Here is a 7873-nt window from a genome sequence, read left to right on the forward strand (position 1 = left end):
TGTCGTAACTCCAGATGCATGGGTTGTTAAGTGGGAAGTGGACGGTGTCCCAGATAAGAAGCATGGGGTGCCCTGAGGGTAGGGGAATTCCTGGCCAGGCTGCATGTGAGTTATATATAACTCAATTACTAAAGCAACACATTAATGCACTTTGACCAAATGGCAATTTGTATACTGCCTTATCTTACTATTCTGGCAATAAAAGAATCAGTTCAAAGGCTCCTTTGGTATCTGACATGTAAGCCTCTTTCCAAGATCACACTATTCTTTTTGACCTTAATCCAGACTTGACAGATCCCAATTCTTCATAAATCGAAGGATAGCAAAGAAATAAACACCAATACCAACATTTTTGAATACATACTGTACAGTTTTAAAGTTAACATCTGAAGTAATAACTTCCGTGAAGTTAACTTCAGTATATGTATGCACCAGTATCTGGGATTTATGTGAGTTGGGAGGAAACAAAGTTGGGTTCAGTCCCGTCAAGACCGTGTAGATTTGGGGCTTCTTGGATCTCAGTACTTTCCATCTTTACTTTTAGATGGGATTGAGCTCCTCACTCGAGACTGATCATAATCAATGGGTCATCTTGGACTCTGCAGCTTCGTATGGTGCTCCTGTTGCATCCATTCCTGGATCAGGCACTTTTCCAGGTGCTCACTAGTCACCTCACCACAACTGTACTATTGCAATGGGCTCTACATGGGCCTGCCTTTAAAGCTACAGCTGGCCACTGGGCATGTCTAGATGCTTATATAACATCTATGTTCCATTTGCTTCTATGTAAGTTCAAGGTGCTGGTTGTCACCTTTAAAACCCTGTATGGCAGAGGTCCCCAACCTTTTGGGCACCAGGGACCGATGCCGTGGAAAGAGGTTTTTCTGTGGACCGGAGGGTGTGTGGTTTTGTGTGCTGCCTGCATCCCACAGATGGGGCTTTGTTTGTGTGGACCGGTTGCTGGCATGCCAGGGACCAGTACTGGTCCACGAATCGGGGGTTGGGGACCCCTGCTGTCTGGCATAGGGCCTAGTCATTTAAGGGATTGTCTCCCATGGTGTCTTCCTGTCCTGTAAGATATGCCAGCCTTGGTTTTCTCCTGGTTCCATCAATTAATATCCTCTATTCTAATAGACTCAGGTCTTCTCTGATGTAAAGCTTGCCATCTGGACTATCAACCCCCCCAGATATTTACATACGGCACCCCAGTGGTCCATAACCTGCGCTGCGTGCCAAGTAGGCTTCTAGGTACAATTCAAAGTCCGCTGTCCCTGTTAAAGCCCTTCAAGGTGCAGGACATGATTATTTGAGGGTGCATCTATCTTCCATGGTCTTTGCCCTTGTGGCAAGATCAGCCAGATGAACACTTCAAGGGCAGCATCATATAGAATTGCATTGTCATAGTGCAGTTTTGAGAGAACTAGGGCATGAATAGACTGCAGAGCTCTTGGTCGGGTAAAGGGCACAAATAGTACACAAACTGGCCTTTAATGCCCTCCTGACCACAACTCCACTTGCTCCTTGAGTAGAAAGCTAAGAATTCAGGAAAACCCTCATGGTGCACACTAGTCTTGAATGCTGAAGTGCAACCCCCTGCAAGTAAAATAAAGGCATCCCTACAGATTTTACTCTACTTGCCCTTGCCAACTATAGGGGGCAGTGCTCACCTCCATTTCAAGACCATTGAGCCAGCTCTGTCCGAAGACATTTCCATGATCATGTGGCCAACATGACATCATGGAGCACTGTTACCGTCTCACCAAAATGGTACCTATTTATCTACTTGCATTTGTATGCTTTTGAACTCCTAGGTTGGCAGGAGCTGGGACGAGGACAGGAGCTCTCTCATCGCTTGGAGCTCAGGTCTCAAACCTGGGCTGCTGGCTTTCCAGTCAATAAGGCCAGCTTCTTAACCACTGACTCAGCATGCTGCCCCAACCTCCTGGAACATCAAGGTCAAAACCTTCCTGATCCAGGAGTCCAAACATCTACAGACAGACCTTGAGGTTCTCCTTCCCCATCCAGACTCAAATGGGCTCCAGATGCTGGGATAGCAACTTCACCTGCATAGCCCATTATTGAGATATAAAATTGGGTTCTGTCACAGAGCCAAGATGATGGATGTCCACACTCAGTGCTTGGTAGACATCAAACAGGAGGGGGAGAGAGAGAGTCAACCCCTCAAGTCAAAGAGAGATCCAGCCTAGATCTAAGGAGACATTTCCTGACAGTGAGAGCAATGAATCAGAGGAACGACTTGTCTCCAGGAGTTGTGGGTGCTCCATCACTGGAGGTTCTCAAGAAGAGACTGGACAGCCATTTGTCCAGAATGGTATAGGTTAAACTGAATGACCTCCAAGGTTTCTTCCAATTCTGTTATTCAAGTGAGGGGCTGCAGCATGATCTCTCCTCTCCTGTCACCACCGACTGGAACCAAGATGGAGGCGAGTCACTGCAACATTAGTGCCCCCCTACTGCTCTTCCCTCCCATCCCCCTTTCCAGTGGTGGGATTCAGCCAATTTGGACCACTTTGGCAGAGCCGGTAGCTGATTTTTTGTTGCCCAGGCCCAGAATGGCCTTTCGGAAGTGGCATCCACACAGAGAACCGGTTGTTCACATATCTGAATCCCACCACTGCCCCTTTCCTTAGGTGACCTGCATGTTAGAAGGGCAGCCTATGAGTAGGGACTGTCTGGCTCCTTATATTTGTTAGCCTCTCAGCATTTTGGGGTAACAAGCAGATTGAAAACATCCAAAGGACATACCTCCGTGCCAAATATGAAGGGTATCAAGCACAAAGCTCTTTTTCAAGCTAAAAGGTTTTTTATAACTGCCAACTTTTATTGGGCTGCTCCAAAATTGGTTTGTCGTTATTCCTAAACACGGGAGAATGTCTGCTGATGATTCTCCTTCGTTTGAGAAAACTCTGTAGCTACTTTTTGTTAAAAGATTGAAAACTGCCACTAGATGTCTCTCTTCGGCTTTTCATGTTTTGCAGACCCAGAAGCCGTCTACTCCGGTCTATCCAGATTGCAGAGTAAAATTGGTTTTGGTTTCCAGTCCTGCACCAAGAAAACTGAGGGTTTGGGACATTGTAGTAACATGGCTCAAATCGTTTCTAGAACAATTGCAATTCATAAAAGAAAACTGAAAGAAAGTAGAAATGCTTTGAGAAAATATAGAACTATTGCTGGTTGTGGCAGTAACACAGCACTATTTCTCCATTTTGGCATGTGAAGCCATCACAAAAGTCAAGCCACAGAACATTTTAGATGCTCCAAGTCCCCTACCGCTAGAAGGCATCAGGTCGGCTATACAAGTAGTCCTCAACTTACAACAATTTGTTTAATGCCCATTTGAAGTTTATTTATTTATTTATTTATTTATTTTAATTCCATTTATATCCCGCCCTTCTCCGAAGACTCAGGGCGGCTTACAAGCTTAGCAGTAGCCTTCATTCTATGTATATGCCTGCTTATTAGGGCTTTCACACACACCCCAAGCGACATTATTACAAAGTCAGCTTAATTGCCCCCAACAATCTGGGTCCTCATTTTACCTACCTCGGAAGGATGGAAGGCTGAGTCAACCTTGAGCCTGGTGGGATGCGAACCTGCACTAATTGCTGGCAGCTGGTGTTACTTAAGGAGGCATTAGTCCACTGCTCCACCAAGTTACAATGGTACTTTTAAAAATGACTTATGAGAAGTCCTTGCACCTATGACTGCCACATCCACATGGCCACATGATCAAAATTTGAGCGCTTGGCAACCAGTACTCATTTATGATGGTTGCCACATCCTGGGGTCGATGTGATTGCCATTTGGGACCAAGGCTCAATTAAAACTAAGATTAAATTAATCCCTGAACTTAACTAAAACCCCATTAATTAAAAATTAAAACCCCTCAGTCTGGGCCAGACAACTCAAAAAACCAAGTTTTCAAGTCCCTATGAAATGAGCGAAGGTCGGGGGCGGTCCTAAGCTCCGTGGGAAGCTGGTTCAAAAGGGCCGGCGCGCCCACAGAGAACTCCCTTCCCCTGGGGATAACCCACCAGCATTCCTTAACCGGCGGTACCCTAAGAAGGCCCTCCCTGTGGGAGCGCACAGGACGATGGGAAGTTGATGCCGGCAGCAGGTGTTCCCTTAGATAATCCAGACCCAAGACATTTAGAGCTTTATAGGTCATTACCAGCACCTTGAATCTCACCCGGAGGGCAACCGGAAGCCAATGAAGCTCACGGAGAAGAGGTGTTACATGGGAGTATCGGGAAACTCCCATAACAACTCGCGCAGCTGCATTCTGCACCAGCTGAAGCCTCCGAGTGGTCCTCAAGGGCAGCCCCATGTAGAGAGCGTTGCAGTAGTCTAGCCGGGAAGTCACAAGTGCATGGGTGACTGTGCGTAGGGCATCTTGGTCCAGATAGGGCCGCAACTGGCGCACCAGACGAAGCTGGGCAAAAGCCCCCCTGGTCACGGCTCCTATATGATCTTCAAAATTGAGCCGTGAATCCAAGAGGACGCCCAAGTTGCAAGCCCTATCGACGGGGGGTAACACCTCACCCCCCATCATTAGTGGTGGAACAACCTGGTTTATCCGAGATGCCTGTTTCTCCCCATCCAAACCCGGACCGCTTCCAGGCAACGAGACATCACGTCGAGTGCATCACTGGATTGGTTCGGGGTGGAAAGAAAAAGTTGGGTATCATCAGCGTACTGATGATACCCCACCCCGAAACCACGAATGAGCTCACCCAGCGGTTTCATGTAGATGTTGAACAGGAGGGGAGAGAGGACCGACCCCTGAGGGACTCCACAAACGAGAGACCTCGGGGCGGACCTCTGCCCTCCCATCAATACCGACTGCGAGTGGCCCAGGAGGTAGGAGGAGAACCACCGTAAAACGGTGCCTCCCACTCCCAACCCACTGAGACGTCGCAGCAGGATACCATGGTCGATGGTATCGAAAGCCGCTGAGAGATCTAATAGGACTAGGACAGAGGAACAACCCCTGTCCCGAGCCCGCCAGAGATCATTCACCAGTGCGACCAATGCCGTCTCCGTGCTGTACCCAGGCCTGAAACCCGATTGGTATGGGTCCAGATAATCAGTTAGCACTGACGATGTTACCTAGCTGGGTAATGAAACATCTGCAAGAAAACTACCAAGCTCAGAGAGCTCCAAGGACCCCACAGTTCAACCATGAACTACAAATATTCTCTTCTATTGATGTTTGTGTATGGAAACAATCAACTATAAACCCCACTGCCCCAAATATTCCACAAAGAACCTAGGGACACTCCATCACTTTAGTGATACCCTAACCAGTCATAAAACTGATGCAGTTTTGAAGAGCAATTATCCTGAGCAAAACACCTGGGCCTTTTTTTTTGTTATCTTTTGTGGAATGATTTGAGGGGAAGGGCGATTGCTGATAGCTCCTGGATCCCAAATTATGGACAAGTGGACTAAGCAATAGAGAGTCCATTTTGCACAACCCGGTGCTGAAATTATTAACGATGCAACTCCTTTTAAAGTCCTGTTTCTCATTTGGACACCACAGCACATCCTTATTTGTATTTCATCTCGTTTGCTTGCTACTTTATCTCTGTCCTCCCTCACCCAGTAGCAACCCAAGGGACAATGTTTTTAATCATTGGCGGTTCCTATCTGAACTTTTTCACATGTATTTAGTATTACTTTGCTTTGAGGCAGGGACATATGGAAAAGTTATTTTTAATTCTCACGGTGAGGATCAATTACTTAAAAGGCATTTTATTCCCATCTGCCTGGAAATAAAGTATTCAAAATCTCCTCTGTTTTCACAGCAGAGGAGAAAGAGTCTTCCTGTGTCTCTAATTTGTCTGGGGTTTCGAAAAACTTCCTTTCCGCCACTGATCCTCCCACCAAAACTTCTTGCTGCCTAAAGTGGGGAACGTGACGGGGTCTCCCCTTCCCCCAATTTCTCTTGCAGAGAACCCATCTGGACTGTGGACTTGAGGCAGTTTGGGGGAGGTCAATGTATGCCAGGTAACAAAGTCTGGGCCTTGGACTCCAAGTTTACGAACTGGACTATCAATGTCTTCCTTGGCTACTGTGTAGAGCTAGTCTTTGACTTACAACTATTTGTTTAGCGCCTGTTTGAAGTTACAACGGCACTGGAAAAAGTGACTGATGGCGGTTTTTCAGATTATGACCCTTGCAGCATCCCCGCGGTCAACCTGTTCAAAATTCAGATGCTTGGTAGCTGGCCTCTATTTATCACGGTCGCAGTGTCCCAGGGTCATGTGATCCCCTTTTGCGACCTTCTGACAAGCAAAGTCAATGGGGAAGGCAGATTCACTTAACAACCATGTTACTCCCTTAACAACTGCAGAGATTCACTTAACAACAGTGGGAAGAAAGGTTGTAAAATGGGGCAAAACTCACTTGGCTTGCTTAGCAATGGGAATTTGGGGGTCAATTTTGATCTACCTGTATCTGTGACTGGAATGGCTTTTAACTGGTCGTAAGAGGGTTTCACCACCCAGAGTCATTTGTTGGGATGTGTGGCTATGCAAATTGAATGAATGAATAAATAAATAAAATAATAAATAAATAAATATAAAGCTCTGCCTTCAAGAAATGTAACCATTTCCAGAACTAACCAAACAATAGGGCCAGCTCTAGATAAGGTCTAACTTGTACATGACTGGGGCAGTAGCTGTGTACCAATAAAATATGAATTATGTTTTAACCCAAAAGAATTTAGCTTAAATCTCTAACTGCTCTCTACTTCTTACCTTTACAACAACCCTGTGAAGTCATTTGGCTAAAAGAGGACTACTGGGTCTTTACCTGAATGAATGGTCACCATTACATTGTTTAGGGATGCTTATGTTTTATACTGGGTTTTATGGTCTTCTTGTTCTTTGATATTGCAGACTGTCAGAAGCTAATCAAACTAATCAAGGAGAGAAGCAACCTAGAACTAAGGAGAAGCTTCCTGACAGTTAGAACAATTAACCAGTGGAACAACCTGCCTCCAGAAGCTGTGAATGCTCCAACACTGGAAGTTTTTAAGAAGAGACTGGACAGCCATTTGTCTGAAATGGTATAGGGTTTCCTGCCTGAGCAGGGGGTTGGACTAGATAACCTCCAAGGTCCCTTCCAACTTTACTATTATGATTATGATTAAAATCTAAATGCTATGGCCATTGCTATTGAAAGAGTACTATCGTTACTTACACATCTGATTCCACCATGTGTCCTAGCACTTGGTATGGTCAACCAATACTTGGTAGATTTGGAATCTTATCATGTTTTTGCAGCAGTCATTAAGCAAATGTGGCAGTCATAAGTGTGAACCTATTGTTCACCATGGGCAAGGTGTTGCAAAAAACCGAAGCACCGGTTTTCTGCAAAACCTTGGGAAATGCAGTGGGACACTGCAAAGAGCCATAAATAAAGTGTGTCGCCAGGCACCAGAAGTGTGGCCATGTGAATGCAAGGGGCTGACCATTGGAATGTTGGGTCTGAGTCCTAAGTCCCATTTTTCAGGTAGATTGTAATTTCAATGGGTCACTAAGTGACCAGTCATAAGTTGAAGACTTCCCTGTACAGATCTCAATTTTGCATCTGCGTGGCCTGTCGGAGTTTTCAGAGCATTTTGCTGCTCAAAAACAACATTTATGCCCAACTAGTTAAAATATATTTACCTGCAGCATGCTATCCTACTTACGACCACAACTGAACTGAACATTTTCCTTGCTAAGCAAGACAGTTGTTAAGTGAGTTTGGCCCCATTTTACAACCTTCCTTGCTGCAGTTGTTCAGTGAATCTCTACAGTTTTTAAGCTAGTAGTACGATTGTTAAATGAACCTGGCTGCCCCA

Source organism: Vipera berus, assembly GCF_964194415.1.
Source record: "Vipera berus genome assembly, chromosome: 6".
NCBI lineage: Eukaryota > Metazoa > Chordata > Lepidosauria > Squamata > Viperidae > Vipera > Vipera berus.